The sequence below is a fragment of the Bos taurus genome, chromosome X (genome assembly GCF_002263795.3).
Source record: "Bos taurus isolate L1 Dominette 01449 registration number 42190680 breed Hereford chromosome X, ARS-UCD2.0, whole genome shotgun sequence".
Classification (NCBI taxonomy): domain Eukaryota; kingdom Metazoa; phylum Chordata; class Mammalia; order Artiodactyla; family Bovidae; genus Bos; species Bos taurus.
This window is the reverse complement of record NC_037357.1, coordinates 82,020,205-82,046,807: the sequence shown is the minus strand read 5'-3', so window position 1 is coordinate 82,046,807 and position 26,603 is coordinate 82,020,205. Positions and strand designations below refer to the sequence as shown.

General features: G+C 38.1%; 1 protein-coding gene across 4 annotated transcripts in view; it reads right to left on the bottom strand.

Annotated features, from left to right (window-relative positions):
• The window catches only part of OPHN1 (oligophrenin 1), a 627,113-nt gene that overhangs the window by 559,602 nt on the left and 40,908 nt on the right, over positions 1–26,603 (bottom strand). The window lies entirely within an intron of this gene.

Sequence of the window (26,603 nt, the reverse complement as noted above, 5' to 3'; positions counted from 1 at the left end):
TCAGTCGTGTCCAACTCTTTGTGACCCCATGAATCACAGCACACAAGGTCCCCCTGTCCATCATCAACTCCTGGAGTTCATCAAACTCATGTCCATCAGGTCGGTGATGCCATCCAGCCATCTCATCCTCTGTCGTCCCCTTCTCCTCCTGACCCCAATCCCTCACAGCATCATGGTCTCTTCCAATGAGTCAACTCTTTGCATGAGGTAGCCGAAGTATTGGTGTTTCAGCTTCAGTGTCAGTCCTTCCAATGAACACCCAGGACTGATCTCCTTTAGAATGGACTGGTTGGATCTCCTTGCAGTCCAAGGGACTCTCAAGAGTCTTCTCCAACATCACAGTTCAAAAGCATCAATTCTTCGGCACTCAGCTTTCTTCACAACTCAGCTCTCACATCCATACATGACTACTGGAAAAACCATAGCCTTGACTAGACGGATCTTTGTTGGCAAAGTAATATCTTTGCTTTTTAACATGCTATCTAGGTTGGTCATAATTTTCCTTCCAAGGAGTAAGCGTCTTTTAATTTCATGGCTGCAATCAACATCTGCAATGATTTTGGAGCCCCCAAAAATACAGTATGACACTGTTTCCACTGTTTCCCCATCTATTTCCCATGAAGTGATGGGACCAGATGCCATGATCTTCGTTTTCTGAATGTTGAGCTTTAAGCCAAAATTTTCACTCTCCTCTTTCACCTTCATCAAGAGACTTTTTAGTTCCTCTTCACTTTCTGCCATAAGGGTGGTGTCATCTGCATATCTGAGGTTATTGATATTTCTCCCGGCAATCTTGATTCCAGCTTGTGCTTCTTCCAGCCCAGCATTTTTCACGATGTATTCTGCATATAAGTTAAATAAGCAGGGTGACAATATACAGCCTTGACGTACTCCTTTTCCTATTTGGAACCAGTCTGTTGTTCCATGTCCAGTTCTAACTGTTGCTTCCTGACCTGCATATAGATTTCTCAAGAGGCAGGTCAGGTGGTCTGGTATTCTCATCTCTTTCAGAATTTTCCACAGTTTATTGTGATCCACACAGTCAAAGGCTTTGGCGTAGTCAATAAAGCAGAAATAGATGTTTTTCTTCAACTCTCTTGCTTTTTCCATGATCCAAAGGATGTTGGCAATTTGATCTCTGGTTCCTCTGCCTTTTCTAAAACCAGCTTGAACATCTGGAAGTTCATGGTTCACTTATTGCTGAAGCCTGGCTTGGAGAATTTTGAGCATTACTTTACTAGCATGTGAGATGAGTGCAATTGTGCAGCAGTTTGAGCATTCTTTGGCATTGCCTTTATTTGGGATTAGAATGAAAACTGACCTTTTCCAGTCCTGTGGCCACTGCTCAGTTTTGCAAATTTGCTGGCATATTGAATGCAGCACTTTCACAGCATCATCTTTCAGGATTTGAACTGGCTCAACTGGAATCCCATCATCTCCACTAGCTTTATTCATAGTGATGTTTTCTAAGGCCCACTTGACTTCACATTCCACGATGTCTGGCTCTAGGTGAGTGATCATACCATCGTGATTATCTGGGTCGTTAAGATCTTTTTTGTACAGTTCTTCTGTGTATTCTTGCCACCTCTTCTTAATATCTTCTGTTAGGTCCATACCATTTCTGTCCTTTATTGAGCCCATCTTTGCATGAAATGTTCCCTTGGTATCTCTAATTTTCTTGAAGAGATCTCTAGTCTTTCCCATTCTGTTGTTTTCCTCTATTTCTTTGCATTGATCAATGAGGAAGGCTTTCTTATCTCTCCTTCCTATTCTTTGGAACTCTGCATTCAGATGCTTATATCTTTTCTTTTCTCATTTGCTTTTCACTTCTCTTCTTTTCACAGCTATTTGTAAGGCCTCCTCAGACAGCCATTTTGCTTTTTTACATTTCTTTTCCATGGGGATGGTCTTGACCCCTGTCTCGTGAACAATGTCACAAACCTCCGTCCATAGTTCATCAGGCACTCTGTCTATCCGATCTAGTCCCTTAGATCTATTTGTCACTTCCACTGTATAATCATGAGGGATTTGATTTAGGTCATACCTGAATGGTCTAGTGGTTTTCCCTACTTTCTTCAATTTAAGTCTGAATTTGGCAATAAGCAGTTCATGAAGTCCTAGCCACAGCAATCATAAAAGAAAAATAAAAGGCACCATGTCATCTGCAAGTAATGACATGTTTACTTCTTCCTTTCAATTATATAACCCTAAAGTATCCACCAAAGAAAAACTCTATTAGAACTAATAAAGTCAGTAAGGTTGCAGGATATAAGATTAATATATAGAAATCTGTTGTTTTTCTATATACTAATCAGAAAGAGAAAGCAAGAAAACAATCCCATTTAGAATCGCATCAAAAGAATAAAATACCTAGGAAAGACAAATGGAATAGAATAGAGAGTCCAGAAATATATCCATACATACATGATCAATTAATCTATAGCAAGGCAGGCAAAAATATACAATGGAGAAAAGACATTTTCTTCAATAAGTGGTCTTTGGAAAACTGAACAGCTACATGTAAAAAAATGAAATTACAACATTTTCTCACACCATATATAAAAGAAATTGAAAATGAATTAAAGATCTAAATATAAGACCATAAACCATAAAATTAATAGAAGAAAATGTAGGCAGCACACTCATTTGACCTTAAGTTTTATCAATATATTTTTCAGATCTGTCTCCTCAGTTGATACAAACAAAAATAAATAGAACCTAAGAAATATAAATTCTTTTGCATAGTAAAGGAAACCATCGACAAATGAAAAGACAACCTGGTGAATGAGAGAAAATATTTCCAATGATATGTCTAACAAGTTGGCTTCCCTGGTGGCTCAGATGGTAAAGAATCTGCCTGCAATGCTGGAGACCCGAGTTTGATCCCTGGTTCGGGAAGATCCCCTGAAGAAGGAAATGGCTACCCTCTCCAATATTCTTGCCTGGAGAACTCCATGGACGGAGGAGCCTGATGGGCTACAGTCTATGGGGTTATAAAAAGTCAGACACGACTATAACAACTAACACTTTCACTTTCATCCAAAATAAAGAGCTCATACAACTCAAAATGAAAAAAAAAAAAAAAAAACACAAACAACACAATTTAAAAATGGGCAGAGGACCTGAATAGACATTTCTCTGAAGAATAAACACAGATCACTAACAGGCACATGAAAAGATGCTCAAGATCACAAATCATCAGGAAAAAACAAACCAATACCCACAATGAGATATCACCTCACATTTGTCAGAATGGTTATTGTCAAAAAGACAACAAATAATAAATGTTGGTGAGGATGTGAAGCAAAGGGAACCCTAGTACATTGTTGGTGGGAATGCAAATTGGTACAGCCACTGTGGAAAACAATATGAAGAGTCCTCAAAAATCTCAAAATATCATATGATCCAGCAATTCTACTCCTGGGTACATATCCAAAGAAAATAAAAACACAAATTTAAAAAAATATATGCTCTCCAATGTTTTATAATAGTATTATTTGCAGGAGCCAATATATGGAAGCAAACTAAGTTTCCAACAACAGATGAATGCATGAGGAAGATGTGATACACACACAATGTAATATTATCACCCATAAAAAAAGAATAAAATTTTGCCATTTGCAAAAACATTGATGGACCTGGACAATATTGTGCTTAGTAAAGTAAGTCAGATAGAGAAAGACAAGTACTGTGCTTTCACTTATATGTGGAATATAAAAAATAAAATGAATAAATACAACAAACTGAAACAGACTCACAAATATAGAGAACAAACTAACAGTTATCAGTGGGTTTAGGAGTGAGGGGAGGAACAAAGTAGGGGAAGGAGATTAAGAGGTACAAAGTATAAAAAAGCTATTAGAATATGAATTCATTTGTTACTGACTTACTATAATAAACACTGCTACTTGTATCACTGTTAAAAAAAAAAAAAAGGAATAGAGAGGGACTTCTCTGGTGATACGGAGAAGGCAATGGCGCCCCACTCCAGTACTCTTGCCTGGAAAATCCCATGGACGGAGGAGCCTGGTGGGCTGCAGTCCATGGGGTTGCTATGAGTCGGACACGACTGAGCAACTTCACTTTCACTTTTCACTTTCATGCACTGGAGAAGGAAATGGCGACCCACTCCAGTGTTCTTGCCTGGAGAATCCCAGGGACGGGGGAGCCTGGTGGGCTGCCGTCTGTGGGGTCGCACAGAGTCGGACACGACTGAAGTGACTTAGCTTAGCTTAGCTCCCTGGTGATAGAGTGGTTAAGACTCTGTGCTGACAAGGCAGGCGGCATTAGTTTGATCCCTGGTCAGAGAACTAGATCTCACATGTGGCCAAAAGATAATATAACAACAATAAAAAAAAAAAAAAAAAAGAGGAATAGAGAGTAGATTGATGGTCTCACTAGAGGTTAAGAGTTCGGGGAAACGAGCACATAATAGTCAAAGATTACCAACTTCCAGATATAAGATGAAAGAGTTCTGGGGTTTAAGTGGACAGCGTGGTGATTATAATTAACAGCTCAGTTCAGTTCGGTCACTCAGTCGTGTCCAACTCTTTGCGACCCCATGGACTGCAGCACACCAGGCCTCCCTGTCCATCACCAGTACAATATTAACTGTATATAATTACAGTACAGTATTATATATTGATAGTTGAAAGTTTTGAGAATAGGTCTTAAATGTCATCATCACATACCCAATAAAAGTTTGTGATAAGACAAAGGTGTTAACTAACCTTATTGCAGTAATAATTTCACAATATATACACATATCTGGAGAAGGAAATGGCAACCCACTCCAGTATTCTTGCCTGGAGAATCCTGTGGACAGAGGAGCCTGGTAGGCTGCTGTCCATGGGGTCACACAGAGTCAGACACGACTGAAGCGACTTAGCATGCATGCATATACACATATCAGATCATCATGTTGTGCACCCTAAACAGACATATATGTTAATAATACCTTAATAAAGTTGGGGGGAAAGACATAAACGGTCCCTGACCTTGTATAATTTAGTGTCTAGAAGAGAAAGCAAATACATAAATATTAATATTAAGTAAGGTATCATTATAGTATGCACAAAAAATGTTAAAGAACATGGGGAAATGTTTATCATTTAAAGACATTGCATTAGTTTCCTAAATGTAACAAATTACCAAACTGTCAATATTTTTAAATGACATGTTTATTCTCTTACAATTCTAGAGGACAGAAGTCCAAGAATTCAGTCATTCCATTTTTCATCTACTAACAGCTGTACTTAGCCTTGGCTCCTTATTGCATAACTGTACCACAGGTTTCCTTTACACATCACCTTCTCACCTTCTCTCACCTTCTTGCAAACCCATCTTATAAGGATACTTGTGACTACACTGATTCCACCCAGATAATCCAGGATTATCTCCCTATCTCACAATCCTCACTTACATTACAAAAGTCCTTTTAACCATGTGTGGCAGCATGTTCACAGATTCTGGAGATTAGGGTTTGGATATCTTTGGAAAGCCATTTATTTTGTTTACCACAAACATAATTATGAATAGAAAAAAATGATAGAAGGAAATATACCAAGAACATTAACAGTTGTTCAGCTTGTATGGTTGATTATGATTAATATTTTATGCATTTCTCTTTTTTGCAATTTCTAAAATTTCTACAATGAGCATACATCACATTTTTAAAAATAGAGACTACAGATACATAAACAAAAAGCACAAGAAGTTTGCAGTAGTGTCTTTGTCCTTTGTTCCTTTGTCCTTTGTCCCTCAGCCTCCAGGTTTCTCTGTCCAAAAAACATTTATCATTAGCAATTTCTTATTCTTCTAGAAATAGGGTATACAAGAACATGTCTATCGTAGGCTGCACAAGTTCTCTCAAAGATGTTCACATCTTAATCCCCAGAACCTATTATTATCTTACCTTACATTCCTAAATGGATTTCGCAGATGTGATTAATTCAATGATGTGGGGATAGGGCATTTATCACCAATTGTCTGGATAAGTCCAGATATAACCACAAAGGTCTTTATAAGAGGGAGGCAGGAGTGTTAATGGGAGAGAAGGGAGCAATGTGACAACAGAAGTAGAGACTGGAATGATGCTCTTTAAAGATAGAGGTGGGGGCCACAAGCCAAGGAATACAGGCAGCCTTAGAAGTTGAAAAAGGCAAAGAAGCAGAGTCTCCCCTCAGAGTCTGAATCCAGCCCTGCTTATGCCTTGATTGTAGCCCAGCGAAAGTGATTTTGGACTTATGACCTCCAAAATTATAAGAGAATAAATTTGTGTTGTTTCAGTCCACTAAATTTGTGGTAATTTATTACACTGGCAATGAAGATTATCATTGCACATATATCTTTGTGCACATGTATGGAGATATTGGGTATAGTTATAGAATAAAATCAAAAAAGTAGAATTCCTGGGTTAAGGTATGTGCATTTTAAAATTTTGACTTAAACTGCTGAACTCCCTACACAGAGGTTCTGCCAATTTCTACTACAGCAATGTATGAAGAACACTCATTTCAATTTTGACTTTATATGATGCTCTTTTTCCATACAGAAGTTTGAGTTTCATGGTCTCAGAGATATCAACTTTTCGTTTTATTACTTCCTAATTTTATATACTATTTTTAAAATCCTTCCATACTCTAATTTTAAACACTCTCGCTTTTTGTAGAAATTTTATGGCCCTATATTTTACATTTAATTATTTGATTTACACTTACATTTAATTATTTGATTTATCTGTAATTTACTCTGGTGTTAAGTATGAAGTATATGGAAATAACTCTTCTTCCTGAAGAAGGTGTCCCAACAACTTTGTTAAATAATTGATTTTTCCCTACTAATCTGCAATACCATCTTTATCAGATGTACCTGTACCACAGTTTTAACTAATGCAGCTTAGTGGCATTTTACTTTTAATCTCCGCTGAAACGAATTTCCCCTAACTACTCCCTGTTTCCTAATTTCTCTGGGTTAACAGGCCTGCTTGTTTTTATTATTATTGTTTTAGTTGTGGCATGCAAGATCTTCTAGTTGAGGCATGTGGGGTCTTTTAGTTGCAGCACACAAACTCTTAGTTGCAGAATGTGGGATCTAGTTCACCAACAAGAGATCAAACTTGGGGACCCCTGTGTTGGAGTGTGGAATCTTAACCACTGGACCACCAGGGAAGTCCCATGCTTCCCTGTTTTTACATATGAATTTTACAACCAGATTAACAAAAAAATGTATCTTTATTTGAACTAAGTTTAATTTATCCTACTCTACTTAGGTGAATTGATATTTTTATATTATCTTTCCATTTAGGAATATGAAGTGTCTTTCTATTAGTCTAAGTCTTCTTTGGTGTTCCTCACTAATACTTACTCTCCTTCATGTACAACTTGTATATTAGTTGTTTATTCTTAAGTATTTCTCTTTTCTGTTGCTAATTAAATGGGGTATTTTCTTCCATTATATGTTCTGTTACTATTTTATATGAAGGCAATTTCAGGATGATTTTAGGATACTTGAGCAGTCTAGGGTCCTTCTTCGAAGGCATTTTACGTATTCAGACCAAGAGATTACTGAGGGTGGAGGTTGGCTGGTAGGACTCTCAGCCATTCCTCCCTGAGACAGAACAAGGCAGGACTTCCCTGTACAGATAATAAGCATCAAGACTGGGGAACCTAAGTAAAGCCACATGCCTTCTCCCTATATCTAGGGCTTGAAATCTAGGTTGATGTTGCTAGGGAGTTCCTGACTCAATACTAATGAATACTCTTGTTTGCAGGTTGAGTCCCAGTCAGTAGTAACTGGTTAGAAAGTCATGCATCACTCCCCACCTTCTCAGAGATTGCCCCTAGAGGTATGTGGCTGTTTCTAGACAGAAGGACTCAGAGAGACTGCAAATAACTCGATCCTGTGGTTAATCTTCCCTGTGCGGCTAATAAAAACTATCTCCCCATGGTAAGTAGCTCTCACCTTGGGAGCAGTACCACGACTGCTAAGCAGGAGCTGTGTGGAAATAGCCTCCAGCACAGTTCAACACAATTTTTTTTTTTAATTTCCTCTCACCCTGCAATGTATTTCTATTTATGGAACAACAGACTGGTTCCAAATAGGAAAAGGAGTACGTCAAGGCTGTATATTGTCACCCTACTTATTTAACTTATATGCAGAGTACATCATGAGAAATACTGGGCTGGAGGAAGCACAAGCTGAAACCAAGATTGCCAGGAGAGATATCAATAACCTCAGATATGCAGATGACACCACCCTTATGGCAGAAAGTGAAGAAGAACTAAAGAGCCTCTTGATGAAAGTGAAAGAGGAGAGTGAAAAAGTTGGCTTAAAGCTCAACATTCAGAAAACTAAGATCATGGCATCTGGTCCCATCACTTCATGGCAAATAGATGGGGAAACAGTGAAAACAGCGGCTGACTTTATTTTTCTGGGCTCCAAAATTACTGCAGATGGTGACTGCAGCCATGAAATTAAAAGACGCTTATTCCTTGGAAGGAAAGTTATGACCAACCTAGACAGCATATTAAAAAGCAGAGATGTTACTTTGCCAACAAAGGTCCGTCTAGTCAAGGCTATGGTTTTTCCAGTGGTCATGTATGGATGTGAGAGTTGGACTATAAGAAAGCTGAGCACAGAAGAAATTAATGCTTTTGAACTGTGGTATTGGAGAAGACTCTTGAAAGTCTCCTGGAATGCGAGGAGATCCAACCAGTCCATCCTAATGGACATCAGTCCTTGGTGTTCATTGGAAGGACTGATGTTGAAGCTGAAACTCCAATACTTTGGTCACCTGATGCGAAGAGCTGACTCATTTGAAAAGATCCTGATTCTGGGAAAGATTGAGGGCAGGAGGAGAAGGGGGTGACAGAGGAGGAGATGGTTGGATGGCATCACCAACTCAGTGGACATGGGTTTGGGTGGACCCTGGGAGTTGGTGATGGACAGGGAGGCCTGGTGTGCTGCAGTTCATGGGGTCACAAAGAGTTGGACACAACTGAGCGACTGAACTGAACTGAACTGATAGCAAGGATAACAACCTTTTCTTTGTTTTTTTGCTTGTTTGTTTTATTTGCTCCTGACTTCTAATTGGCTATAAACTAGGGACCACAGGTTTTTCCTAAAGGATTCCCAACAAGCTTACAAAATAGGCTTCCCCCAGTATCCTGGCCTCTTATGAGTGAAGCCAATTACATTTCACTGCAAACCTGCAGATTTTCAAGTAGCTGGAACAGTTTCCACATTGTGACCTCAACACAGCCCTAGGGCCTGTTTCTTTTGGCTTTTTATTTTTCTGTTAGGTTAACTAGTTAACACTTTCTTAATTCCCGGGACTTTTTTCATTATCACCACCAGCTTTTTTTTAGCACTGGCATATCTAACATTGTTCCTCCTTTCTACTTTTTTTATTTCTTCTCAGATCTGTCTCCTTCCTATTCCATCCTGTAACATTAACAAAAATAGAATTCCATGATTTTGTTTGGGGATTCAGGGGGGAGTGGGATTCAAAGAAAGACTGAGAAGCAAGCTGTTATCCAGACCAGAGCATGTGGAGGATAATTACCAGACTGCGACACAAGGTACTGCAAAGAAACCAGAGCTGATTTTGATCTTATGTTGCCTCCTGTCTTTTCTCTCCATCTCCATTTACTAGCTTTCATTTGCTATTATTCTTAGGAGACACTTTAATAGTTTTTCATGACTGCATGTGTATACGTTCTTATACAGTGGGAGAAAGGTCCTCTTCAACAGTGCCCCAGCATTTGAATAATCTTTGGATGTTTTGTATTTTCATTTGCTGTTCCATTAATTGATGTCAGCTGTAGCTATAACAACCCTACGGAATGGTTTCCAAAGATTTCAAGCCAAAACATTTTTCACTTGAAATTTTCAAACCCACAAAAATGTCTCCAACACTTTTGACCATGCATTTAATGGCAGAAAAGAAACTACATAGGAACACAGGGCTGCCGGGCTTGTAAAGAAATCACTTGCTGAATTTTGTCAAAGGCTTTTTCTGCATCTATTGAGATGATCATATGGTTTTTATCTTTCAATTTGTTAATATGGTGTATCACATTGATTGATTTGCATATATTGAAGAATCCCTGCATCCCTGGAATAAACCCAACTTGATCATGGTGTATGAGCTTTTCAATGTGTTGCTGAATTCTGTTTGCTAAAGTTTTGTTGAGGATTTTTGCATCTATGTTCATCAGTAATATTGGCCTGTAGTCTTCTTTTGTGTTGTCTGGTTTTGGTATCAGGGTGATGGTGGCCTCATAGAATGAGTTTAGCAGTGTTCCTTCTTCTGCAAATTTTTTTTTTTTACCTTTATTTATTTTTTTTAATTTTATTTTATTTTTAAACTTTACATAATTGTATTAGTTTTGCCAAATATCAAAATGAATCCGCCACAGGTATACATGTGTTCCCCATCCTGAACCCTCCTCCCTCCTCCCTCCCCATACCATCCCTCTGGGTCATCCCAGTGCACTAGCCCCAAGCATCCAGTATCGTGCATCGAACCTGGACTGGCAACTCATTTCTTACATGATATTTTACATGTTTCAATGTCATTCTCCCAAATCTTCCCACCCTCTCCCTCTCCCACAGAGTCCATAAGACTGTTCTATACATCAGTGTCTCTTTTGCAAATTTTTGAAAGAGTTTTAGAAGGATAGGTATTCACGCTTCTTTAAATGTTTGACAGAATTCTCCTGTGAAGCCATCTGGTCCTGGACTTTTGCTTTTTGGGAGACTTTTGATCAAAGTTTCAATTTCAGTGCATGTAATTGGGTTGTTCATAATTTCTATTTCTTGCTAGTTCAGTCTTGGAAGATTGAACTTCTCTAAGAATCTGTCAATTTCTTCCAGGTTATCCATTTTATTACCATATAGTTGTTCATAATAGTCTATTATAATCCTTTGTATTCCTGCATTGTCTGTTGTAACCTCTCCTTTTTCATTTCTAATTTTGTTGATTTGATTATTCTCTTTTTTCTTAATGAGTCTAGCTAAGTGTCAATTTTGTTTATCTTCTCAAAGAACCAGCTTTTAGTTTTATTAATCTTTACTATTGCTTCTTTCATTTCTTTTTAATTTATTTCTGCTTGGATCTTTATTATTTCTTTCCTTCTCCTAATTTTGCAGGGTTTTTTGTTCTTTTTTCCAGTTGTTTTAGGTGTAAAGTTAGGTTGCTTATTTGACATTTTTCTTGTTTCTTGGGATAGGATTGTAATGCTATAAACTTCCCTCTTAGAACTGCTTTTGCTGCATCCCATAGGTTTTGAGTTGTCATGTTTTCATTGTGATTTGTTTCTAGAAATTTTTTGATTTCCCTTTTGATTTCTTCAGTGACCTGTTGGTGATTTAGAAATGTATTGTTTAATCTCCAGGTGTTTGTATTTCTTACACTTTTTTTCTTGTAATTGATATCTGGTATCATAGCATTGTGGTCAGAAAAAATGCTTGATACAATTTCAATTTTCTTAAAGTTCCTGAGGTTTGATTTATGACCCAAGATGTGGTCTATCCTGGAGAATGTTCCACATTCACTTGAGAAAAAGGTGTATTCTTCTGCATTTGGATGGAATGTCCTGAAGATATCAGTGAGATCCATCTCATCTAATGTATCATTTAAGACTTGTGCCTCCTTATTAATTTTCTGTTTTGATGAGGTATCCATTGGCATGAGTGGGGTGTTAAAGTCTCCTACTACCATATGACCCAGCCATCCCACTCTTAGGCATATACCCTAGGAAACCAAAATTGAAAAAGACACATGTATCCCATTGTTCATTGCAGTACTATTTACAATAGCTAGAACATGGAAGCAACCTAGATGTCCATCAACAGATGAATGGATAAAGAAGTTGTGGTACATATGCACAATTAAACATTACTCAGCCATAAAAAAGAATGCATTTGAGTCAGTTCTAATGAGGTGGATGAACCTAGAGCCTATTATACAGAGTGAAGTAAGTCAAAAAGCAAAAGATAAATATCATGTACTAATGCATATATATGGAATCTAGAAAAATGGCACCAAAGGATTTATTTGCAGAACAGCAATGGAGAAACAGACATAGAGAATAAACTTGTGGACATGGAGAGAGGGGAGGAGAGGGTGAGATGTATGTTGAAACTAACATGGAAACTTACATTACAATATGTAAAATAGATAGGCAATGGGAATTTGCTGTATGTCTCAGGAAACTCAAACAGGGGCTCTTTATCAACCTAGAGGGGTGGGATAGGGAGAGAGATGGGAGGCAGTTTCAAAAGGGAAGGGATATATGTATACCTATGGCTGATTCATGTTGAGGTTTGACTGAAAACAAAAAAAAATTCTGTAAAGCAATTATCCTTTAAAAGCAATTATCCAATTAAAAAATAAAAAAATTTTTTTTTAAAAAGAAGAAACCACTTGCTCTGGTACTCCTGCCTTAAATGAGGGTAACATTTACACAGAATCAGTAAGCTAAAGCATTGACCATGAGGCAGTGTGCTTACTCAAACTGTGAGTTTTGAAGACTCTTCAATATATATAAATCAAACATCCAATCTTCCCTCACACAACTGGTCCTCTCCAGGAATCCCTCATCTCATAGAATAGCCCTGCCATCTATCTAGAAACCAGGTAATCATCCATGATCTCTCTCTCTCCATCACCTTCCATATCTAATCCATTACCAAATCCCATTGATTTAAACTCATAAATATGTCTTTAACACACTTTTTTTTTTTCCATTTCTAGTCTAAGCCATCATCATCTCTCTACTGCAGCTACCACCTAATGCCCATCCTAAAGTAATTCTCCACAGTGCAGCCAGAGTAAGCTCAGAATATCAATCACATCACTTGAACATTCCTGCTTTAAATGTTCTGATGGGTTCATACTGTATGTCCCTATCTGGCCTATAGGCCCTGAATGACCAGGCAACTACTCAATATCTTCCAACCATACTGCTCTTCTTTTAGTATCTTGAAGGGGGGAAAAAGCAAGCTTAGAGTCTCTGCATCACTGTTCCCTATGCTGGGATTGTTCTTCCTAATATCCTACCCATATCTTTATGTTTGGTGCCTTCTTATCATTCAGTTCTCAAATTAAATATCACCTCTTTTAAGAAGACTTTTGTGACCACACTACCAAAAGAATGTCTCCCTCTGTTATTCTCTCAGGCTTTGTTTATTCCCCTCACAATTTTATCATAACTTCTAATCATTTTATTTGTCTGCTTACCTGTTGTTTGCCTGCCTCTGGAATATAAATTCCCTGAAGGCAGAGACCATGTTAGTCTTGTTCACCACACTATCCAGTGCCTAGTATATAAAAGGTGATTGCTAACTACTTCTTAAGGACTTGAGTTCTGATTGAGTTGAACACTTCGCCTACCCTTCCTAAACATCCTGAATTTGATTGTTGAGATATTCCTTTCATGAAGTTACTACCATGTGTGGTAGATATTAGTGGGCTGTGCTGTGCTATACTCAGTCATTTCAGTAATGTCTGACTCTGTGACCCTATGGACTATAGCCTGCCAGGTTCCTCTGTCCATGGGATTCTCCAGGCAAGAATACTGGAGTGGGTTGCCATGCCCTCCTCCAGCAAATCTTCCCAGCCCAAGGATCAAACCTGCATCTCCTGTACCTCCTGCATTACATGCAGATTCTTTACCCACTGAGTCAGCTGGGAAGCCCTGGTAAATATTAGTGCTGCTCACCAAATATTGCTGATTCCTCCATCAAAGCATCTACTAGGGTTGCACTTCCCCACCTCCTATAAAGGCAGCTATGGCCAGGTGACTTACTTTAGCAAATGTAATATGACCAGAAGTGATATGTGTCATTTCTAATAAAAGCTTTAAAAGCCACAAAGAAATTCCTCATGTTCTTTTTCCCCTTCCCCAGTGATCATGAAAGCATGTATAAAAATGAAGCACCATGAACCTCAGTCTGAGAATCTATGATAAGAAGAGTGCACAGCCAAACCTCCAAGGACATGCATGATAATAAAAATATAAATAAATAAACCTTTGAGGAGATTTATCAAGATGGTGGAGTAAGAGAATATGAAACTCACCTCCCTCCACAAACACATCAAAACTACATCTGCATGTGGAACAATTCTCACTGAAAACTAACTGGAAACTGGCAGAAGGACTCCTGTACAACCAAGGCTGTAAGAAAAATCCACACATAATCAGGTAGGAAGAGGAAAAAAAAAAGTGATCAAGTTGGCAACTCTGCTCTGTCTGGGGGGATCTCGGAGGAAAAGGGAGAAAAAGGCAGAGACACACCCTAGGGTGTGACTGGGCATCCCAGTCCTGTGGTCCTACACAGAGAAGATGGAGAGTCACTGGGACTACCAGAAGGGCTGTGAATGACTGGACTCCACTTGTGAGGAGCATGCACATGCTAGCTTTCCCCCTGAAGCAGAACATAGAGGGCAGATTGAAGACTGCTCTACTGGCTGCCAGGGTACCTGTAACTGCCTCACTGCACACCCCAGCAAACACCACATTCCCACTTACTTAACAAGACAGCATAACACTGGATCTAAGACTGCAATGACTAAGCAAAAATCTCAGCTGTTGAAAGCAGGGGCGAGTCAGTACTGGGGCAGCATCTGGGTGGGGAGGCAGCCGCCATTGTTGGCACATACTCAAACAGTGCTAACAATAGCCCAGAACACTGGCTGTTGCCTGTCACCTCAGTTCATAACTCATTATATACCCAGAGTCCACGCAGGGCCTGCCTGCCTTATGGTTTGGCTCCAAAACAGGGCAGGGATGACAGGAGCTGGGTACAGTGATTGGCCATGAGGGACAAAGGGAACTTTGACTCAAGGCTGCATCTGAACACAGTGAGGGGAACAATTGCCAGTGCCTGCACAGGCAACACATCAGAGATATCTCAAAACTCTGTCTACAGACAACACAAGTGGAGAACCCACTTCGGTCCCCTTTGCTTGAGCACTACTCACTTTAGGGCAAAAGTTCCAGGGATGAGACAGAAATCACACACTTAAAGGAAACTGAGCCCACTCAGGACTGGCCCTCAGGACTACTGCTCCAGCAACCTGAGATTATAGTGCACTCCCACTAGGGTGGTGATGGCCACTGAGAAGAGGGGAAGTCAGACTTCACACCAAGATCCAGCTATAGTCCCTCCATCTTCAGCCCCATACCCTACAAAGGTGATAGCTGTCAGCACACCCTGAAGAAAGACGTGACTTGTGTCCTCATCAAATACAGCTCTCCCACCATAGGCACTAGCACATGCAGTCTGCAAAGGGATGCTCCCACCTAAGGGCAAACCAAGACCACAATAAATAACTCTTTCACCTGAATTCATTGGTTACAAGAATACCTACATTGGAAAAAAGTGAAAACAGCATAATAACTTTAAGATAATTGTATTGAAAGAGTTACTCAATTCAACTAAGGGTAACTGAATGTTTTCTGTGAGCCAGGTATTGTACTAAGTGGCATGAGATATACAAAGATTAGTCAGAACCAATGCCTCTCCCATGAAGACAGGGAAGATATTCACAAATATGACTAATAAAATAGATGGCTATATAAACAACATATAAGTCACAATCAAGTGGGGAGTGGTAATTCTAACTCAGAAGGTGGTATTTGGGACTGGTCTACAAAGACTCAAAATAAACTTGGAGCAATAAAAAAAAAAAAAAAAAACTAAAGAAAACAACTCTGGTTGTGCAAATAAACTGAAAACTGGATAGTCCCAAGCTTTCAGGCCTCATATTGTTCAATAACATGAAGATTATTAAGAAACATCTTTTGTCTTCCAAAGACAGCATGCAATGTAGCAGTGAAGATGAGTGTATAAATATCTAACATCAAAGCTTACACAACCATCATGTGACACAAATAACAATTCAAATAAGGGAGAAATCACATTCAATTGAGAGTACCTGGGAGGAATACAAGAAGGTGAGATTTGAGATGGGCCTTGCAAGACGGAAGGGTTACAACAGAGATGGATGGAGGTAACAGCATTCCAGGAAAAATAAATGGCTTGAGTAAAAAGGACTGAAGTGGAACAAAGCTGAGCACAGTTTTGGAGAACACTGAGGAATCCAATTTAGCTTGGAAGCAAAGGATAGAAATGGAAGTGGCAGAAAACAAGACGGAGAAAGACAGCTGAGCGCATAATCTGGAAATTCCTGAAGGTCAGGCTGAATATTCCTTTAAAAAAAAAAAAAGATGTTCACAGAATGATAAGCCACTTAGCCTACCTACATAGGAAGGGGTATGACGGATGCTTTGGTTTGGAATACTTCATCTGGAATTAGTAAAGAATGAACTAAATGAAAAAGAGAGGAACAGCTGGGGAACAGTTTTTGCTCAGGCAAAAAGAAAAAGGGTTGGTTGAAATGCGGTGTGAGGGGGAAGGAGAAAGAAAGATTGAGTGATATGCAAAAGACATTGCTGGAGGTAAATTTCCCAGGCTTTGCCATTTATTGGATGTGAGGTTCTTGGCACAAAGAAAGAGAAGCTGTCTTTGAGGTTTCAAGTCTGGCCAAGTCACAAAACTGGGGACGCCATGAATCAAATAAGGAAGTCAGCAGGATGTGGGGAAAATGCATAGCTGGGTTTGACTCAAAACAAAGACAAAGTAAATGCTGACTAAATGTCAGCATAAATCAAAACATTAAAACCCAGGTATAAATAATCCTGTTGCATATCTTATTTTGACAGGTATCATGATCTGTTCTCTTCAAACTGCCCAATAAGAGTTATACACACTGCTATACCAAGAACTAGAGACCAAAGAAATAAGCTCTGATAAGATATTCAGATGAGTTCTTATAAAATCTAGTTTTCAAATAATTCCACACATTTTCATAATGAAAAGAACCAAGGGAGGGTTTTGGAGTTTTGGTTTTTTTTTTTAGTTTGTTTGTTTTTTGGTATTATGGTTTTTTCATCCAGTTTTAAAGAAATGTAATTGATATGCAGCACTGTATAAGCTTAGTGGTACAGCATAATGATTTGACTTATACATCATGAAATGATAACCATAATAAGTTTAATGACTATTGATCATTTCATATAGATAGAAAATTAAAATGGAAAAAAGTATTTCTCCTTGTGATAATTATTTGGATTTACTAAATGATTTACTCTTTGTTCAATTCTTCTGTCCATTTTTAATTGGGTTGTTTGTTTTCTAATGTTGAATTATATGAGATTTTTGTGTATGTTGGATGCTAACCTATTGTCAAATATACCATCTGAAAGTATGATTTGAGCCCTCTCTTTTTTCCTTGATAAGTCTGATTAAATACTTTCAATTTTACCTTTCAAAGAGCAAGCTGTTAGTTTCATTGACCTTATCTTTTTCTTTTTTTTTTTTAGTCTCTATTTCATTTTTTTCTGCTGTGATCTTATTATTTATTTCCTTCCACTAATTTTGGGTTTCCTTTGTTCTTCTTCTTCTAGCTCCTTTAGATGTAACTTTAGGTTTTTTATTTGAGCTTTTTCTTCTTTTCTGAGTTAGGCTTCTATCATCATAAACTTTCCTTTCAGAGCTGATTTTGCTGCATCCCATAGATGTTGGATCATTGTGTTTTTTGTCTACATGTATTTTTTATTTCTTCTTTGATTTCTTCAGTGACCCACTGGATGTTTAATAGCATATATTTTAGCCTCGAAGTTTGTATTTTTGCAAGTTTTTTCTTATAATTGATTTCTAGTCTCACAGCATTGGGTTCAGAAAAGATGTTTGATATAATTTCATTCTCTTAAATGGACTGAGCCCTGTTTTGTGGCCTAGCATGTGATCTATCCTTGAGAAAGTTCAATGTGCACTTGAAAAGAATGTGCATTCTCCTGCTTTGGGGTGGAATATTATGTGTGTCTATGTGTATGTGCATTCCATCTCATCTAGTGTATCATTTAAGGCCAGTACTTCTCTACTAATTTTCTATCTGGATGATCTGTCCATTGATGTAAGTGGAATATTAAAGTCCACTACTATTATTGTTACTCTTATTTTCTCCCTTTATATCTACTAATATCTGCTCTATGCATTTAAGTGTTCCTATACTGGGTGCACATATATTTACAATTGTTATATCTTCTTAGATTGATCCTTTTAGAGTTATATAATGACCCTCTTTGTCTCTTGTTACAGTCTTTGTTTAAAAGTCCATTTTGTCTTATATAAGTAATGGTAACCCAACATTCTTTTAGTTTTCATTTACATGGAATGTCTTTTCCATCCCTTTACTTTAATCTGTATGTATCTTGGCCCTGAAGTGAGTCTCTTGTAGGCAGCATATAGATGGGTCTTGCTTTTTTATCCATTCAGCCACTCTATTTAAAAAAAGAGTTTTGTTTTATGTTGCTGTATAGACAAATAACAATGTTGTGATCATCTCAGGTGGCGAGCAAAGGTACTCAGCCACACATATACATGTATCCTTTCTTCCTCAAACTCCCTTCCCAACCAGGCTGCCACATAACACTTAGCAGAGTTTCCTGTGCTGTACAGTAGGTTATTGCTGGTTATCCATTTAAAATATAGCAGTGAATACATGTCTTTTGATTATAGCATTTAGTCTATTTACATTTAAAGTAAATATTGTTAGGTATGTATTTATTATCATTTTATTATATTTGAGGATTATTTTGATACTTTTTTGTTCCTTTTTTCTTCTTTTGCTCTCTTCCCTTGTGATTTCATGACTATCTTTAGTGTTATACTTAAAAACCTTATTCTTTTTGTGATATGTATCTACTATAAATTTTTGGTTTGTGATTACCATAAGGTTTACATATACCAATCTATATATATGTGATTATTTTAAGTTGCTAATCTGTTAAGTTTGAATGCATTTTAATAACCCTACATTTTTACAACCCTCAACCACATTTAACATTTTTGACATCATATTTTACATCTTTCTGTTTTATAAATCCCTTAACTTCTTATTGTGGATATAGATGACTTTACCAATTTTGTCTTTTAACCTTCCTTCTACCTTACAAGTGATTGATGTCCTACCTTTACTGTATACTTGCCTTTACCAATGAGATTTTTCCTCTCATAATTTTCATATTTCTAGTTGTGGCCTTTTCATTTCTACTTAGAAGAATTTCTTTCACATTTCTTATAAAGCTGCTTTTATGGTACTGGCCTTTTAAAATGTTAGCTTGCCTGTAAAACTCTTGATTTATTTTTCAAGAGCGAATGAAAACCTTGCCAGGTATATATTCTTGGTTGTATGCTTTTTCTCTCATCACTTACATATATTATACCACTCACTTCTGAGTATGGCCAGCAATTTTTAAACTTTGGGAATTGAACACTATAGACTTGTCCCCTGAGAAAAACATACATTAGCACTTACTCACACATTAAAATATAAAACTGAAAGGAATTTCCACAAAACTCTACAAAGAGTTATAAAGAAGTATTTGAAATAAAAATTCAACCTTTTGATAGCCTGCCTAGAAAAAATGATAACTTCCTAGAAGACAGAACTTAAACAGGTCAGCATGAAGTGGGTGAACTGGAAAGATGATAAAGGAAACAAAGCCTAGGACAGAGAATTAAGACACAATTCCTGCTGCCAACTGTTCCTGTGTGCTGAATAGAAAAAGGAGAACAATGCCAAATATTTTAAGTTTGCAGACTCCAATAGGACACTTTATTCAGGAATCTGTAAGTCAGAGGTCTTATGTTAGAAGCTTTCACACCACTACATCAGAGCCCAGTTTAAAAGGAAAAAAAAAAAAAAACCACAGTAAATGCCTTTAACACAATAGATTACTGAGATGAACCTTATGGAAAGAGAAAAAGGCACCAAATAAAATGGAAATGAAATTTTAAAAATTCAAATCAGGGAGAAACAACTCCTGATAGGGAATATCCTAGAGAAAATGATAGTGTTTATTATTACAATTGGAATATAAAAATAATTTGCTTTTTTTAAAAACTGTCACTCATCTCTACAGATCAGCAATCATTTTGCATGAGTGCAGGAGTGTGTTATATTTGGAGAAATTTATATTGAAATAATGTCTGCTTTAAATCTGTAAAAATCTAAAGAGAGATTCGGTGCTCAGCAGCTAAATAAAAAACCAATTGTTTCTGGTCTTACTTTTAGACCTTTAATCCATTTTGAGTTTATTTTTCTGTATGGTGTTAGAAAGTGTTCTAGTTTCATTCATTTACAAGTGGTTGACCAGTTTTCCCAGCAGCACTTGTTAAAGAGATTGTCCAATGAGGTACCATTTCACGCCAGTCAGAATGGCTGCTATCCAAAAGACTACAAGCAATAAATGCTGGAGAAGCTGTGGAGAAAAGGGAACCCTCTTACACTATTGGTGGGAATGCAAACTAGTACAGCCACTATGAAGAACAGTGTGGAGATTCCTTAAAAAAACTGGAAATAGAACTGCCTTATGACCCAGCAATCCCACTGCTGGGCATACACACTGAGGAAACCAGAATTGAAAGAGACACGTGTACCCCAATGTTCATCGCAGCACTGTTTATAACAGCCAGGACATGGAAGCAACCTAGATGCCCATCAGCAGATGAATGAATAAGAAAGCTGTGGTACATATACACAATGGAGTATTACTCAGCCATTAAAAAGAATATATTTGAATCAGTTCTAATGAGGTGGATGAAACTGGAGCCTATTATACAGAGTGAAGTAAGCCAGAAAGAAAAACACCAATACAGTATACTAACACATATATATGGAATTTAGAAAGATGGTAACGATAACCCTGTATGTGAGACAGCAAAAGAGACACAGATGTATAGAACAGTCTTTTGGACTCTGTGGGAGAGGGAGAGGGTGGGATGATTTGGGAGAATGGCATTGAAACATGTATAATATCATATAAGGAACTACTCGCCAGTCAAAGTTCAATGCAGGATACAGGATGCTTGGGGCTGGTGCACTGGGATGACCCAGAGGGATGGTACGGGGAGGGAGGTGGGAGGGGGGTTCAGGATGGGGAACACGTGTACACCCGTGGCAGATGCATGTTGATGTATGGCAAAACCAATACAATATTGTAAAGTAATTAGCCTCCAATTAAAATAAATAAATTTTAAAAATAATAATAAAAAAATTTTTTTTTAAATTGTGCCTCTTAACTCTAAAAATGGAAAACTCACTATCCCTGAAAGAGCTGTGCCAATTGGCAGCTTCCTCATATATGCCCTCTATGCAATCCCAGGCTCAAAAGCACAATGCAAAGGAGAAGTGATAAGTCTCAACTGAAGCAGCATTCTGACCACTATGACATCAGAAACTGTACCAGAAAAAATGCCTGATTAGTAGAGCATTTCTTGAGCAAAGGATATAGCTGTACCACATAGGATTAAGGAAAATTCTAAAAGAGAAGTGCCATAATCACATTTTAAGAACACTGGAGGGATGGCACAAACATCTTCATCGGGTCTAGGTGGTAGGTGAGGTTCCAGAGAGGATTCAAGCAACCCGAGGTGAGTACGAAGTAAAGTGTGCCCACATTCCCATTATTGTCTTTTAATTCATTTTATGTACATCTTTCATCCAAGAAATGTTTCATAAAGTTTTAGGAGAAAATGGGCTAAGGGAAGCAACAAGGTATTATATAAAGAGTAATAATCCACTGAGAAATAAAATCAATTCATAATCCTAGACTAGGACCTGGAAAAACAGCCATAAAGGTCAATATTAGAACATTAGTGAAATTTGACTATGGACTTTATATTAGATAGCAGTATTATATCAGTGTTAAATATCCTGATTTTAATAGATATACTGTGGGTTTTTAATAAATGTCCTTAATTTGATAAATAAGTGTCTCAGTGTGTTTCTCTTTGGGTTTATCCTAATAGGACTCTCTGCTCATCCTGGACTTTGACTATTTCCTTTCCCATGTTAGGAAAGTTTTTACTATAATCTCTTCAAATATTCTCTCAAACCCTTTCTCTATCTTGTCTTCTGGGATCCTTATAATTCAACTGTTGGTGTGTTTAATATTGTCCTAGAGGTCTCTAAGACTGTCCTCAGTTCTTTTCATTATTTTTTCTTTATTCCACTCTTCAGCAGTTATTTCCACCATTCTATCTTCCAGTTTACTTATCTGTTCTTCTGCCTCAGTTATTCTGCTATTGATTCCTTCTAGAATATTTTTCATTTCAGTAATTGTGTGTTTTTTATCACTGTTTTTTCATTATTTCTTCTAGGTCCCTGATAAATGTGTTAAATATTTCTTGCATTTTCTCCATTCTATTTTCAAGATTTTAGATGATCTTTACTGTCATTACTCTGAATTCTTATTCAGGTAATTTGCATATTTCCTCTTCATTTATTTGGTCTTGTTAGTTTTTACTCTGTTCTTTCATCTGCATCATATTTCTCTGACTTTTCATTTTTACTAACTTACTATGTGTGAGGTATCTTTTTCCCAGGCTGTAGGGTTATAGTTCTTGTTTCTGGCCTCTGCCCCTAGTGGGTGAGTGTGTTTCAGTGGCTTGTGTAGGTTCATGTTGAGAGGGACTTTTTTCTGCATTCTGGTGGGTGAAAGTGAGTTTTTTCTGTCTGATGGGCAGAGCCCTATAACATGCTGTGTTTTGGGGTATCTGGACAGTCTGCTGCCTGCTGATGGTTGGGTTTGTGTTGCTATCTTGTTTGCTGTTTGAGTGAGGCGTCCAGTGCTGGGTGCTCCTGGCAGGTGGGTAGTGCTGGGTCTTAGATTTGGATGGAGGCCTTCATGGGAGTTCTCACTGATCATTACCCACTGGGGTCAGGAGTTCTCTGACAGTCTAGAGTTCTGGACTTGGTGCTCTCACATCAGAGGCTCAGGCCCAACTTCTGGTCAGGGACCAAGACCCCACCAGCCATTTGTCATTTCAGTAAAGAAGATTAAAAAAATACCAAAAAACACAAAAAAACAAAACCCAGACAAATGGTAAAAACAAAACCAGACAAACAGAAACAAAAATGAAGGAACATACACACACAAAAGAAACCAAAACAGGCCAAAGAAAACAAATTACTAGAGAGCAACCTGGAGAACAAAAGAAACCAAAAATGAAATCAACTGATTAAACACAAATCTTACTAAAGCACAAATTAGAAATCAAACCTTAACCAGAGTGCCAGCTGAGGAATAAAGCAAACAAGACAAACAGACAAAAATGGTAAAAAGAAAAAAAAAGAAAAGTTAAAATAGAAGTATATTTTTTAAAGATAGATATATTTTTTTTAAAGACACAGAATAGCAGAAAGCCAAAATTGTAAAAATATATAAAGGAAATCAAAAGTATGATTTTTTTTTAAAATTCCAAAAGCCTAAATAATAATAATAAATACAACAACCACAACGACAGAGGAAAAAGAGAAAAAAAAAAAAAAAAACAGAGCCAACAAGAGACTGAATCAAAAAACCTAATATGTATTTTCCTAGGGTCCCAGCTTTCAATGCCCTTGCTCCTGCTGTGAGCCATAGCCCACCTCTGTCTCCCTAGGAGTCCTTCCAGTCCTGGGGAGAGCTGGTCTCCAAGCATGGGGACAGATCAGACTCTAATCTGGCCCTACTTCCACATGTGTTTGCCTCCAATATCCACAGTTTCCAGAGCTAGAGTGTTTTCTTTTGAGGAACATTCATTGTCCTTTCATATATTCCATAGATACAGTCTACCTAGTTAATCATGTGGATTTAATCTGCAGCTTGTGCAGCTGATGGAAAAGTTTTCAATCCTCTTCCTTAGTTGCTCCACCCCTGGAGCTCACTGTGGTTTTTTTTATCTCCACCTCTGTGTGTGGGCCACCCACAGGAGTCTGCTCCAAGAGGCTGCCCTGGAGAACTTGGGTCTGTTCCAGTGAAGGTACAGCAATGAGGTGGCATGCCTGCTTGAACTGCAGAGAACTCAGCAGGGCCAGGTGCACGGGAAGCCAGTGGCCATAGGCACAAGACACATGACTCTATTAGGAGCCTTTTCTAGCCTCCAGCAGCAGGCACTCAAAGGGCTTCCCTTGCTGGGATCCTTCTCTATTTCGCAGCTACTGGTGTCTGCATGTAGACAGAAAGAGGTTACAGTGGTTGATCTGCCCCTTGCATATGACTCAGAAGTAGCTCCCTACTTCCATGGCTACCCAATTTCTCTCCAAAGGCATTCCCTGTTGCGGATTTCCTCCCTCCAGTTCCCTCAAGCCATCTCCCCATGGTCAACAGCAGTCTTTGCCCCAGGATTTCTCTCCAAACCCCACGCTCCAGCTCCCAGCCCCTGCATACATCAGTAGACCCGCAACCTTGTCCAAGGTGTGTAGGACCATGGCACAGATTATCTGTGTGATTCTCACTCTATTCAGACTGTCACAGATCAGCTGCTTCACCTTCCTCTGATAGCCTTAAATGCTTTGCTTCTGTCCCAACCAATTGCCCTGGTTATGGTAGTCTCTCCCCTACTTCAGCTCCCCCACCTCAAAGTGCAAGTCCAGTCCTACTTGCTCTCCTCCTCCTTCTCCCTTCTTTCTTTTGTCCTACCCAGCCATGCATGGATTCATATAATCCTTTCCAGTGGTCAGGGACTCCCACTAGTATTCAGCCAGTGTTCTGGAGAACTGTTGTATCTGTAGATATATTTGTAATGCACCCATGGAGAGAGATGCATTCTACACCCAACAACTCCTCCACCATCTTGACTCCATTCTAAACATCCTTGTTATTAGGAAATACATGCTGAAGGATTCAAGGGAAAGGCTAATATATGCAACTTATTCTCAAATGGCTGAGAAAAAAATAATAATATGGAAATATTCAGAGACAGAATTAGCAACATGGTAACAATCAAGTGAATCTGAATGAATGATGTACTGAAGTTCTTTGTATTATTTTTCAACTTCACTGTAAGTTTGAAAGTATTGATAATTCAAAATAATTTTTTTAAATAGCTAATGTCCCAGAAATCAGTAGACCTGGATTCTAGCCATGATGTGACCCTTGGCAATTCACATGGATTGATCTTCCCATTCAATCTCCTCAGACAATAAAATAAGAGTAATGATGCCTATAAATCCTAACTTCCTTTCCAGAAGTGTTCTAAAACACAAAGCAAAAGATGATACCCATGTGGAAGACTTGGTAAAAACAAAAGCTATAGAGTCAAAGACAAAATTTAAACCCAGTACTTTACTACTTATATGATCAGACTGTATTGATCCTAGAAGCCTCAGCATTCTGATTTGTAAAACAGGGGTAACAACATGTACCTCAATGGATCATGATGGAGATAAAATGAGACTATGCCTATAGGAAAGTTCTATGCAATTTATAATTTATAGAGCTTGGTAATATACCAGAAGAAAGAACCATGTATTCCTCTCCTCTCCAAATGATGCTATAAGCTTGGCATAATAATACCCTGTCAATGCCCTCTACCTATACATTAGGAATAACAATACAAAATTATCCAACTGCAAGAAATAAAAATACTCATATAATATAATGACTAATAAAATATTAATACAGTGATATCCTATTTATTGAGCATTATGAGATAATAAACTTAAAGAAAACTAATTATCAACATCAATAAAGTTTATCCTTTTAAGCACTGAGAATTTTTTTATTTTAACCATTTTAATGGAAAGCTAACATTTAATACTTTCCTATCTTCTTAAATGAATTTTATATAACTCAATTTCATCATAATGACATCAACAATTAATTTGAATTTGTCATAGACTTGTTGAGTGTTCAAGTATGTAGAACTACCGACTCCTACACAAAATGTGCCCAAAGCACAATGATTTAGAGACTTTATATCTGTTTTTCAGGTATTTCCAGCCTCTTTCTGAATTTCACTTCAATTGCCAATAACTTTTTATTTCAAAGTTCTGTTTCTAGACTTCTTCCCACTTCACATTCACATCCCTAGTTTCTACTTCTAAATTTCTCAGGAGTGGGAAAACACATCCTCTACCATGAATTAGAGTACCCACTGAAAATCACTTTATCTGAGGCCTTTGGGGGCGAACTGCTATAGAGTACCAGTTGTATTCTAGATGTTAAGGTTAGAATAACGACGTCCAAATGCATAGTGCTATTACTGTAATGAAGCAATGAGATCAGTGTTATGAATGATAAGCTGGTTATTCTTAGCAACTGGTCCGTGGGCCAGAATAAATTAAGCCAGGGAAGCAAAATTATCTGATACACCTTCCAGTATTTTAGGGAACTCCCCAGGCTGCACTAGTGGTAAAGAACCACTTGCCAATGCAGGAGACTAAGAGATGCAGGTTCAATCCCTGGGTTGGGAAGATCCCCTGGAGAACGAAATGGCAACCCACTCCAGTATTCTTGCCAGGAGAATCCCATGGATGGAGGAGCCTGGCAGGCTTCAGCCCAGGGGGTCACAAAGAGTGAGACACAACTGAAGTGACTTAGTACACACGGATGCCAGTATTTAAGGGGCTTCCCTTGTGGCTCAGCAGTAAAGAATCCGCCTGCTAATGCAAGAGACACAGGTTCGATCCCTGGGTCGGGAAGATACCCTGGAGGAGGAAATGGCAACCCACTCCAATATTCTTGCCTGGAAATTCCCATGGG